General features: G+C 36.0%; 1 protein-coding gene across 1 annotated transcript in view; it reads right to left on the bottom strand.

The window, feature by feature from the left end:
• The window catches only part of LOC134840597 (hepatocyte growth factor-regulated tyrosine kinase substrate-like), a 73442-nt gene extending 62594 nt beyond the window's left edge, over nucleotides 1-10848 (bottom strand). Inside the window, exon 1 of the mRNA XM_063856515.1 lies at nucleotides 10827-10848. The gene's annotated coding sequence lies outside the window, so the exon portion shown is untranslated. The remainder of the gene's footprint in view (nucleotides 1-10826) is intronic.
• Between the last annotated feature and the right edge of the window lie 2821 nt (nucleotides 10849-13669).

Below are 13669 nucleotides of genomic sequence, written 5' to 3'. Positions count from 1 at the left end.
TAGAGAAAGACAAAAAGGAGCTTCGCAAAAGCTGCGAATTTTATAAAGAAAATGAAAATAGTCAATAGCCAACTTTTCTTGAATTTTAAAATCTTTGACCTTTTTTCGATTAAAAAATAACCCAGCAACAAAAATCAGGATGAAAAAAAAACTATTTTTCTCCTACAAAATCTGTGGTAAAGTCATTTAAAAAAAAAGATACCGGTCATTCAAATGTGTGCACCAGATACTTTTAGATACCAGGGAGCATAAAAAACTTTCACTTAGCAAATTATTTTTAGTGAAATAAAAAAGGAAAACAAAAGCCAAACCGCTAAAATGGAACATTGAGCGCAAACTAAATTCAAGACTTCCCCTGGGAAAACAACTCAAGAAAAATACCAGACTTTAACAAATGTCTACAATTCTTTCTTGACACTTAAAAAAACTAACAGATAATCACTCAAGTTTAGAAGCAAAAACTCGCCAGAAAATTCTTCCAACAGTTTTGATTCACTTAATGCTAATTTATTATTAGCAAGCTTATCAACAAATGCTTATCGAAAAAGTAGGCTTTGGCCGGGATTCGAAACACTGACCCAAGTATCTCATGGCGGGCTAGATTTGCAGGAAAAATGTTAATGTGGAAAACAGTCCAGTTACCAATTGTTTATGAGAAAAAACATTAATCAACAGAGATTATTTATCTAGTTTTTAAAGTGCTTTGAAGTTTTGTAAATTAAGCGTATTTTGTGCGTAGGAACATTTTAAATCTTGGAGTCAAACAATAAACCATTAGAGAACGAAATAAAGGAGCTTCGCAAAAGCTGCGAATTTTATAAAGAAAATGAAATTAAACAAAAGCCAACTTTTCTTGAAATTTAAAATCTTTGACCTTTTTTCGATTAAAAAATAACCCAGCAACAAAAACCAGGATGAAAAAAACTATTTACTCCTGCAAAATCTATGGTACAGTCATTTTAAAAAAAAAGATACAGGTCATTCAAATTTGTGCACCAGATACTTTTAGATACCAGGGAGCGTAAAAAGCCTTCCACTTAGAAAATTATTTTTAGTGAGATAAAAAAGGAAAACGGAAGCCAAACCGCTAAAATGGAACATTGAGCGCAAACTAATTTCAAGACTTTCCTTGGGAAAAAAACTTCCCCTGTGAAACCAATCCTTGTTGAAAATGATCAGGAATATATTTAACATTATTACAAACTACAGGTTGTTTTCAAAACAAGTTTTTATTAATCTTTCTTATTTCACAGATATTTGACTTTATGAAGCCATCCTTTTCGCAGACGAAAAAACTATTGCAGATTTCAATAAAAGCCTTGCTTTTTTGTTCACGCAATATTTCGTGGTTTGATAAGTTGTCACCTCATTATGTGCTGAACAAACTGCCATACTACTGATTTGAAACAGCTGAGCAAAATGAGCTCAAACAAAAGTTTCAACACGTTTCCCCTTAAGTTCGGTTTAATTTTTACAAAAACTCATGAAAAGAATTGTCTGGAATTTTACCACCATTTATATGGAGCAAGTTATCTTGCAAAACTTTTAGCCAAAATTGCACCCGGGTCTACAATTTAGCTAGAAATTGAAAAAGAAACAGGCTGAATTGTAGTTTCTCCTTAGTTTTAACCGAATTATATGAATTGTTTTGATGGTGTAACTGAAACTTGAAACTTCGCACAATAAATTCACTGTAATCATGCCATGAAAATTCCAAACTTTGTCATCGTCAAAATTTGTTAAATTAACCGAAGTTGAGAAAACGATTTTGAGCATTTAATGAATTTTTTTGAATTATTTATTTTAAATCAGTACAATAGCAGCGTGTTTAGAACAAAATGCATTAAGTTTCGATGACCTCAAAAAAACACGAACAAAAAAACAATCCAGCTTAATCAAAAATATCATCAAAATTGCAAAAAAAAAGATAGGCTTCATTGACCTAAATATTTTTGAAGGAAAAGCCCTTCTCCATTAATCAATCAGCTCGGAAAAAAATGCCCTTCCGATCAAGCCATGAAACTTCGGAAACTGACGCTGAGCGAGATCGTAAATCGGTTTGAAAACTTTACGTGTCATAGAAAAAATCAGTTCAGACAAAATGAGTTTTTCTGAGCCAGCTATTAAGTGACGAAACTTTAAGGCCTTCAAGTTTATTTCGTTAAGCGAATCGGACTGCGAAAAAAAAGAAGTTTTTCTCAGCAAGCTGTTCAAGCATTTAAGCTTCAATATTTCAAGAAATTTCATGAAGCGAATTGGTTAGCAAAAAATTTTAGTTTTTCTATTGAAAGGATCAAGCGATGAATTTTTTTGTTACTTTAAGTTGTTTCCTGGACCAAATCGTTTCGTGAAAAATTCACGTTTTTCTTGAGCAAACTATTTTAGTTATGAAATTTTGTAACAAATCAAATTATTTTATGAAGCAAATCTGAAGGCGAAAAAATGCATTTCTAAAATTGAAGTCATTCGAATGATGATGGCTTGAAAATTTCATACTGTTTCTTGAAGTATGTCGTTTCGCAAGAAGACGAAAAAGTCCTATCAAGCTGTTCAATCAATGAACCCTTGAAATATTTCAAGCTATTTCATAGCGCGTATCAGTTTAGTAAAAGTTGGTTTTTGTATGCATGGAGGTTGCTCATTTTAATAAATTAGTTTTAGACTGAAACGAATGAATAAACGCAACAATTTGGAAAAAAAAGAGGGCAGGTACTGTCTAGCCTCAAAGTTTAATCGTTACTTTCATTGATGATTTGCAAAGTTAGTCCCAAACTTTCTGATTAACTTTTCTTCGATTCTTGAATAAGTCGTCATAAAAAGACTACGCATAGCTAGCCTGGTAAATCTCTGTGCTTCATAGCATTACTAGCGAAGTCCCGCTTTCATCTAAAATCGGTAAATGTCAAAAAAGAAACAAGTTAAAATAACAAATTTGGATAACTATGACAAGATGGACATTAGCAGAACTATATGTACAAAACAGATAATTTAGACTTCTATCTATTTTAACTTATAACAACTATTAAAACTTAAAACAATTTTAAATTATATTTTTTTTGACATCAAAATTTTAAACAAATTCTGAAGTAAATAACGAAACCAAAAGTCTATCAAGAGGCAGAATAAAAAAGATTCCTAAAAATTCAAAATTTGTAGAAAAAAATGAAAATATGAGCGACAAGATCCTTGTTTCATGCCTTAAACACCATTACCTATTGAATATAGGAAATTTTACCCCATTGTGATACCTGGACTAAAGTTGAATCCCTACGCTAAAAACCAGCTGAAAAACGTCAGATATCTGATGATCTAGCAGAATTTCGAACCATAGACGAGATTTGGTAACAGCATAACAAAACATAGATCGAATCCCCGTGCTTGCGACCTGGACGAACTGTCGGGGAGGGCAAAAAGAAGATGGCTGAGAAAAGGAAGCCCTGTGATTATAGCAGCGATTCACCACCCATCTTCATGGTTCAATATCGAGTGAATGACAGTCAGAGATGAACCTAAATTCAGGAACGCTACAAAATGTGCGTCGAAAAATCATTTCCAGTCACTATCCTGTCTTTTGCTAGTGAAATCAATGCTTGTTGAGAATGATCGGGAATACTTCAGATATTTGATTTTTTGAAGCCACTCTTTTCGCAGACAAAAAACCTTGCCTATTGCAGATTTCATTGAGTAGGATTGTTTTTGTTCACGCAATCTTTCGGGGTTTGAGTTGTCATTGCATTATGTGCTGAACAAGCTGCTTTAGTACTGATATGAAATAGCCAAGCAAAATGAGCTTGAACATACGTTTCAACACGTTTCTCCCAAGTTCGGTTTAGTTTTTACAAAAACGCATGCCAAGAATTGTCTCGAATTTTACCACCATTCATATTAAGCAAATTATCTTGCAAATCATTTAGCCAAAACTACATCCGGGTCACTCGTTTACTGAAAATATAGAAGGAAACAGGCTGAATTGTAGTGTCTCCTTAGTTTTCAACTGAACTATATGAACTGTTTTGATGGTATAACTAAAACTTGAAAATTCGCACATTAAATTCACTGTAATCATGCCATGAAAACTCCAAACTGTATTTCATAGTCAATAATTTTTTTAATTTAACCGAACTTGAGAAAACGAGTTTGATCATTTAATGAAGGTCTTTTTATCGATTTTTTTAAAGTCAGTACAATAGCAGCGTGTTTAATACAAAGTCCAGTAAGTTTCGATGACCGCAAAAAACAAGTAACTAAAAAATCCAGCTTCATCAGAATTATCATCAAAACTGCAAAAAGATAGGCTAAATATTTGTGAAGTAAACGTTTTGTGAACACCCTGTAGATAAAAACTAAATCAAAATCACTAGCAAGCACTTCTCCCGTAATCAATCAGCTCGCAAAAAAAATAGATGCTGTTCTTATCAAGTCATAAACTTCAAAATCTGAAGCTGAGCCAGGTCGTAAATCGGTTTGAAAACTTCCATGTTTCATAGAACGAATCAGTTCAAACAAAATGAATTTTTTAGGAGTAAGCTATTCAAGCTACGGAAATTTAAGGCCCTCAAGTTAATTTCGCGCAACGAATCGGAGTGCGAAAAACAGAAGTTTTTCTAAGCAAGCTGTTCAAGCAATTAAGCTTCAGTATTCAAAGTAATTTCATGAAGCGAATCGGTCAGCAAAAATTTTTAGTTTTTCTATTCAAAGGATCAAGCGATGAACTTTTAATTTATTTCAAAATGATTCCTGGACCAAATAATTTCATGAAAAATTCACGTTTTTCTTGAGCAAACTATTCCAGTTATGAAATTTTGTAACAAATCAAGTTATTTTTTGAAGCAAATCTTAAGGCGAAAAAATGCATTTCTAATAATGAAGCCATTCGAACTATGAAGGCTTGAATATTTCATGTTGTTTCTTAGACTGAATCGTTTCGCAAAAAGTAGAAGTTTTCCTATCAAGGTGTTCAATCAATGAACCTTTGAAATATTTCAAGTTATTTCATAGCGGACATCAGTTTGCTAAAAGTTGATTTTGTATGCTTGGAGGTTGCTCTTTTTAATTAATTAATTTTAGACTGGAATGAACCAGTAAACGCAACAATTTGGACAAAAAAAGTGGGCAGGTACTGCCTAGCCTTGAAGTCGAATCGAGTTCATCTCATTTAAAGCGTTTTGACCATTTTTAAGATAGAATTCTAGAACGAACATTCCAGTACTTAGAATGATTGAAAGTTTTAACCTAACCATTGAGCTCGATGGCTGCTCTAAATGACTCTCAATTAAGTTCTGATTTAAGTTTTTTTACACGTTTGCCTCGGTTAAAAAATTAAAACGTTGCGTCCATAGTGCATTAAGACTTTCATTTAACATAAAAAACTAGCCACCAATAAAGCAGCGACATATACTAATTGCCAAATCGATTCAGCAAATAGGCAATCACTACAACAAGGCTGCTCGTATCAGGGCCAAGCCCTGAATGTTCCGACTGCGTTTTAAGGTCAGAGCTGCGTTGCCTTTGTGAAAATTGATGAATTTTTCAAAAAATATGAACATTTCAAAAAAATTTGAGATTTTTTGCCTTAAAAGGTGCAAAGTGACAAATTTCGCTCCTAGTAACAAATCAATTTTGGCAAATAAGCTTGCTTCAGCCAATTTGGAACGATTTCGAAAACGAATTAAATCTCAGCATAAAAGTTAATTTAAATTTAAGTTCCCGACAACAATATCTTTTGAATGATATAAAAATTCCGTCAAAAATGGCTAGTTAAAAAGTCGAAATTTGTCTTAAAAAACCACCTCGAGCACAAATATTCCGTTATTTTCGTCTGTGGGAACAAAAAGACACAATTTGGCATGCAATAAATTGGAAGGCATAAAGATACATAGAGTTTGAAAATTTCTGAAATCAATTTTCTATTATTGTACTGAGATTTTTAAGCAAATAGCTTATTTTTCGGTTCATTTGAATAATGGGAAATACATCAACTATGTTAACTTATTACTAACCGAGAGTCAAAGCACATGCTATCAAAAGTTGATAAGGTGTCCAAAAAGTGGCACCAACATTTGCGACATAGATTGCGAAAAAAAAAGAAACTTCGTAGTAATACAATTCGCTTCGCAAGTGTAAAAACTGAATCAACAGTGGCTTTTAATATTTCAATGAAAAATCTGAAATGAAAACTCACTTTTGTTTCAATCTTGTTATTCGTAATTCACATCGTTTTCGAAATCCACATCTACAACATGTCATAACGACACTTCCATCAACGAAAGTCATTTAATTATCGAACAATTCGTTTCAACCCTAACAGTCTGCCTATGGTTTAATTAGCGGCTCTTTTCCAGTCCACCCCTTTCAAACTCAATTTAGCAAGGCTTATTTAACGTTGCTATATTGCCATGAAATTTGGTATGGTGAAAAAACCGACGAATATGAACAGATTTGTTCTTCAAACTTCACATCGTAACATCACGCATTTAGCCATAATTCAAGCTATGTAACTTAGAATTTTCAAAAAAAAACTTGGTTGATTGAATCAGTTCTTATGAAAAACTTTTTAGCAAGCTTTTTTTAGGTAAAAAATGATTCAAGTTACTTTGTATCCCGAATCAGTTTGCGAAAAGCTTAAAATTTTCTAAGCAAGCTTGTGAAGCTATGAAACTTCGAATTAATTCAAATTAACTCATAGACTGAATGGGTTCATAGACTGAAAGTTGAAGTTTTTCTAATCAAGCTTTTTAAAGCTATGAAATTTTGATTTATTTCAAAAAGCGAATCAGTTTGGGAAAAGCTTGAAGGTTTTCGACGCAAGCTAGTCAAGCTATAAAGCTTTGAAATATTTCAAGTTATTTTGTTGACCAAATCGGTTCACGAAAAGTTAAGTTTTTCTTAGCAACCTAATAGAGCTATGAAACTTTGAACAATTTCAAGTTAATTTATAAACTGAATCGGTTTTTAGAAAAGTTGAAATTTTTCTAAGCAAGCTTTTAAAGCTATGAAATATGGAAATATTTAAGGTTGTTTCCTAGACCGAATAATTTTGCGAAAAGCTTAAGTTTATCTAAGCGAGCTATTAAAGCTCTGAAAACTTGAAATACTTGAAGTAATTTTGCAAAAAGCTTGCTCACAAAATGTTTGCGAAAGCTTTGCTTTAAAAAATTAAGTTTTTTTGCAAAACGATTCGATCTATGAGATAACATGAAATATTTCAACGTTTTTCTGAGCACACGATTGATGCGACGAAACTTTTGAATTTTTCAATTTGTTTCAATGGAAAGTCGGTTTGCGAAAAGCTCGGGGATGCGACGAAAGAAGAAGAAGAAATGTTAATTAAGTTATAAACACATATAACTTATGAATACATGACACTTAACAAAATTAAACTTTATAAAGGTTGCATCTAGTGGCGCGCTGGGGGAAAAGTTTCATGTGTTTTTCTAGTTTCTGATATTGTGCATGTGCCATTCTATTTCTCAGGCGGCTTGTGGAATAGTCTTCACGTTGAGGCACGAGATGGTGTAAAATATGGAAGTTGTTTTTTCCTGCTTGTTGAAATAGGCTGGCATCCGTTCTTTCAATTAGTGAGTCGATAGGATTAAATTTTCTAATGATACCAAGTTTTATTGCCTTTTCTTGAACACAGTCAATGGATTTTAGCGTAGTTATGTTTGCGCAAGCCCAAACTGGTAAGGCATAGGTTATTTGGCTCTCTATTAGAGACTCGTAAATATGTTCCAAATCTGATAGTTTCATTCCAAAACTTTTGAGTCTTGACAGAAGATTACATGAACTTGATAACTTTTTACACAAATTGTTGATATGTGGCTGGAATGTGAGTTTATAATCGAATGTAACGAATGTATTTTCATTTCTTCGACATCTTCAACGTTACTCAAGACTGGGGGTGAACATTGAGAGGGCGAGCTGTGTATTGTCGTAACTTTTGACTTCTTATCGTTGACGAGAAAATCGTTATCTGAACACCATTGTTTAATATGCTGCATCGCGTTTCTGGAATCATCTTGCGATCCATAAACTGGTATGATAATGTACGAGTCATCAGCAAACTTTATCATTTCAGCCTTATTTACTGGTTCCATATCTAATTCTGACGTAGCGATATTAAACAAGATCGGCCCTAAAACTGTGCCTTGTGGGACACCTTGACTTAAGATTGCGGTTCGAGATTTTCGGTTGTTGCATTCGGTAAAAACTTATCTGTTTTTAGAAAGCTAGCAACCCAATTTATGATAAAAGGGTTTATTTCTGGGGTGACTTGGCTCAATTTTTCTATGACAATGTGGTGTTAGACCCTGTCAAATGCTTTACTGAAGTCAACAGACAAAATTCTCAGAGTCGGCTTTGGTCTTCTGAAAAGTCGCTGTTTATTGTTGTAAGGAAATCATTGCTGTTGTCGTCGACGCATGTTTTCTAAAACCATGCTGGTTTCTGGGCAGATAGTAGTTGTACTGTTCTGATACGAAGCAATTCATTATCATTCTCTCGAAAAACCGGGAAATAACTGGAGTGATGGAGACTGGGCGGTAGTCGGAAGCTTCTGATGGTTTTTTGCCTTTGGGGATAGGGAATATTCTAGATCGTTTCATCAGGCTGGGAACTATATTTGTTTCTAGAGATCTGTTGAAAATTTTCATGACCGGTTCTGCTAGGGAATGTGCGTTTTCGCTCCATACCCAAAAAGGTATTTCAACGGGTCCACATGCTGTTTTCCAGATTCTTATGAGGCCTTCATATATTTGATTCAAGTTGAAAGAAGGTGTTTCTTTTTGTGTTGTGTCACTCACGATAGGCTCTCTATAATTTGTGGCTGTACAAATTTCGGCAAAGTAGTCATTCAGTGAATCAGGGTCATCCTTACTACTTTGACCCATATCTTTTCTACCCATAAGGAAGTTAACTTCTTTCCACCATGCTCCTGATCCTCGTTTATTACCAGTCAGGCTATTCTTGATTTCGTCTTTAACTGCCAGTTCTATTGAGTCGATGTTCCTTCCCTTTTTCTTCAACTTGTATTTTTTATTCAAGAGGCACTTGAGTTTAGCTGTCATGAAACTGGGGTCTTTGCTAGAAAGTCGAACTTTTTTCTTGGGACAATAAGTATCTAATAGATCAAGTAGAGTTCTGTGAAGTATGTTGAAAGCTTGTTCAGCATCGCAGTAGTCCAGGTTCTCGAAATTAAGCTTGTCTAATTGCAACCCAAGACACATTCTTTCAGGAGTGCCCGTTTTTCGTATGGTTATCTTGGTTCTGTGGTTGGTTTCAGTCGTTGGTTCGCAAAACACTGCCATATGATCCGATAAGAGTAAACTGTTCAGTGTTTGTGGCTCTTTATAAGTATTTGGGTCACTGCAAAGTTTTTTGTCCAGTTGGTTTTGATCTCTCGTAGGGGGGCTTTTAAGTAGGTACAAGTCCGAGTAGTCTGTGAGAAGATTATGGTTAAATTTGTTCAAGTCTCCAGCTAATATGAAGGTGTTGTTCGGGTACTTTGTTTGCAATTCTTCACGCACATTAAGGATATATCAGCAGAAGCGTTGTCTCTTTTTGAGTCCGGCGGGTAGTAGGTGCATCCGACTTTAGTCGTCATATACGATCGGTTGTATTTCAACCAAATTACTTCAGCAAACGCGTCGACTGGGTCGGTGAACTCCGGGTTGTAAGGTACTGCGTTGAGTTCTTTTCTGAGTTCTTTTCTGAGTAGATGCATACACCACCGGCCCTCGTTTTTTGGCAAGCTTCGAAGTTTCTGTCCATTCTGAACAAGTCATAACCATGGAAGTTTAAAGTGTCATCAGTAATTGTTTCATTGAGCCAGGTTTCTGTAATCAGGCACAAATCGGGGTTCAGTCGAGTAAGGTCTACAGTAAGATTGGCGAGTCCGTTTCGTTTTTTCAGTGATCTGGCATTGAGAAGTAGTAATGAAGGGGCCCTGCATAGTCATACAAGGACTGCTTAACCATCCAAAAATAGAGTCAGGTTCCGAACTTTGATTCTTTTCCGATCTGTTTTAGCGTCAATGAGTTCACGTCGTTTCTTCAGAACTTTTTTTTCCAATAGTCTTTCTTCTTTTGAGAGGTCTGGTGATATCCATATGTCGGAAGAAGTGCCAAGTTTATCCATCATAGCCTTTGAGACTAGTAGTTCAGCGTCACTGCGGTTAGTGAGTTCCACTATCATCATTCGATGACGTTGTTTATCAAACTTTCCAGCTCTGATAACGCTGTTAACCTTGAGTTCAGGAAAACCAAGCTTCGATGCAACATTTTGAGTTTTTTCATATCATCAGCTTTTCTGTGATAAACATTTTCTTCTGTACTCTCCTCAATGCCTGTAACCCGGATGGATCGTTTTGTTATCTCTGTCTGCACTGATTGGGGTTGGTTGAGAGAATGATTTTCTTTTGTCATGTTGTCCAGTTGTGCTTTAACTTCGTTCAGTTGCGCAGATATTGTTTCAACTTGTTTTTGGATAATGGGGGAGCAGTCTGTTTTTTCAGTTTGAGTAATGAGGCAAGGTTCACAAAACCATAGTAGATCTTTCACTCTTCCAATATGGGTACTAGCTTGAGCTGGTACTCCGGAGCATTGTTGATGAAACCAAATCTTGCATGCAAAACATTGGATAGTATTGGTTTTGCATTCTTCAGCGCATGCGCCACATGGGTACTTTGCGGTGTTTTTTCTTTCTTTGTTAGTCATTTCGATAGACTCCAGTCCGATAGTAAATAACAGAATAGGATAGAAGTCGATAGCAGATGGCTGGACGGAACGCACAACACGGCGCGTTCAGAATTCCATTGGATCTGGAACACTATTTAATAAGTTTATCACAACAATTAGGCTAATTTCTCAATTTATTTCCAAGGGGAAATCGGTTTGCGAAAAAATTTTTCTGAGCGAGCTATTGAGGCATTGAACCTTTGAATTACCTCAAGTTTTCACAGAGCAAATCGATTAGAGAAAAGTTTATGTTTTTCTAAGCAACCTATGCAAGCGATGAACCTTTGATAATTTTCTAAACAATTCATAGTGCATATCGGTTTGCAAACAGCTAGTTTTTCTAACAAGGAGGTAGCTGTTTTTAGTTAGTTCGTTTCCGAGTATATCAATCTAAGAACGCAAATTTCGGAAAAAATGGACAGGCACTGTCTAGCCTTGAAAATGAATTGAGTTCATCTTGTCTACAGAATTGAATTTTGGTCAAAAACAATTCTAGAATATGCCCAGCTTAAGAAAATTTGAAAGTTCTAGAACATTCTTGGCCTTCTCTTAAACGTTAAGAATTTTTTAAACGTTGCATTCGATACAGCTACAACATTGCGTGCAACTTTGCAACTCTCTATATAAAACTCTCTTTTTGCAACTCTCTATATAAAATAAGATTTACACTTAAGAACGACTGAGTCTCAGCTTATGCAATAGTCAATTTTCGCCTTACAAAATTTGATTTTAAAAAAATACAGCTCACGGCTTGTACCAACAAAGCTAATTAAAATCATTTGAAGCAGGAAACTAAACACTATCAACACGTCATTTAGTTTTCATATTAAAATGCAAATGGTTAACTCTACCAGCAGAAGCTCAAAACAATGTGTATCAATTTGGGGGAAAATGAGGGTAGTTTTAAGGGGTACCCTTTCGGAACTATCTTTGAGAGCCTCCAAGACAAGGCGGACTCTTCTCGACTTTTGAATTTTCCGCCCATTGAGCTGGTGTTTTTGCCACAATTGAAAGGGCATGCACGGATTGTGCAAGCTCCTCTTTCAAACAATCGTTCACGGCTCGGTGCCTTTTCAACAAAGAGACGTCTTCGAAATCTTTCGACACAATGATGACTTTGAAATGAGTCTCAGATCCTTTTGGTACATTGTGATTATTACTTTCATTGATGATTTGCAAAAAGGTAGGCCCAAAGTTTCTGATTAACTTTTCTTCGATTCTTGAATAAGTCGTCATAGAAAGACTACGCACAGCTAGCCTGGTAAACCTCTCACAGCTTGTTAGCATCAGGAGAGAAATCCAGCTTTCATCTAAAATAAAAGAGGTAAAAGTCAACAAAGAAACAACTTAAAATATCTTCCGATGGATATGATGATTTTTATCTACTGAACAAAAACAACAGTAATATGATAAATAAGTAGCAGCCCTGTTTTTAGAAGTGACCTCGTGGTCTGGGGATACTGAGACTCAGCCATGAGCTCACTATTTTGCATGTAACTAAGTTAATCTGAGCGTTCTGACCGATAGCCCAAAACAGTAATGATTTTGTCGAACCAATGTTAAAGGACCACACCAAGAACTGGCTTTGGCAGAGACGGTTAAAAGCATGTAGAGCTGTGTTTAGACGCTAGCCAGTCGTTTTACAACCTACCTTTATTTTGCGTCGATATGTACATCCGAGCGAATGTTTTAATGGCGCTCCTGGGTATTATTCTTTTAACATCATGACCGGCAGAACCGTTAAAGAGCACTCCGCGCCAAGCGGATGCTCTAAATAAGGCCCTTAGCACAGGGGTGGGAGGATAGTTCCGAACGCTGAAGCCAGTTAAGACCGAAATTTCACGTATCGTGAAGGGTCGGGGGATCGGCCGTCCCGTCGTTCCCGGAGCGGTATATGACCGAAAACACTTATACTTATACAAGAAACAAACAACCGTAGTATACTACCCAAGAAAAAACCAAAACAAAAAAAAAGTAAAAACCAAAAACAGAAAAATTATGAAATCAGTAGAAATCATCCACCCAGACGAGATGTGATCAGACCCTCCCGCTATTGTTGTTAGTTATATTGTTGTTACAGGCATTTATATCAAACAAGATCGTTACGATCAAAATTGTGACCCTTTTTAACATCATGACCGGCAGAACCGTTAACGAGCACTCCGCGCCAAGCGTATGCTCTCAATAACGCATTCGCGTAGGGACACCAGAGCGAAACGCCTTACTATTCATGATAGACACAACAAAAAAATATTGGTGATTTGGAGCCACCGAAGTATGTTATTGATCTGCTTTCATTGGGTCCCAAGTACCCTGTTCTTGGATGCATTCAATGAGGACCAATTCAATGAGATGCATTTTTTGGCAGATATCGACAAAGTACTGGCTCAAATGAAAAATGATGACTCAAATATTGATGCTATGAACGAAGTGAACGCGTTGATTGTTGGTTATCTCAAGCAGATGAAGAGACAGAGGCCTGACCGCGCAGTAAAAATGGTTACCTCTTATCTCAAAAAGAACAACTTGAAGGCTGTCCCTTTTGATAAGGGTGCTGGCTACTGTTTGATGTCTGCCGGAGATTATAGCGAACGACTCTTAGAAGTTCTGAATGGAGAACAGTTCAAGCCTTTTGATGATTCTAGAAAGAAGGATGTTCTAAATGCGATTGAGTCGACGTTCAATAGAAACCTCATGTCACTAGTTCGTGCGGGGAAGATCTCATCCGATTTATACAGTAAATGCAGATCTACGGGTTCTCAGCCGGCGAGAATGTATGGTGTAACATTCGCCCAAATACTACACAACGACGGAGCGTAGGAAAAGTACCTATTAACGACTGGCAGGCGTCAGTTACCGGGTACAGGACTTTATCCTCCACGGTAATTATCCTCCAGGCGATATCCTCCAGGCGATCAGTCGATCCTGCAGCTCAA

Source organism: Symsagittifera roscoffensis, chromosome 2 (assembly GCF_963678635.1).
Source record: "Symsagittifera roscoffensis chromosome 2, txSymRosc1.1, whole genome shotgun sequence".
NCBI lineage: Eukaryota > Metazoa > Xenacoelomorpha > Acoela > Convolutidae > Symsagittifera > Symsagittifera roscoffensis.
The sequence above is the reverse complement of the archived record's forward strand: the minus strand, read 5'-3'. Positions and strand labels throughout refer to the sequence as shown.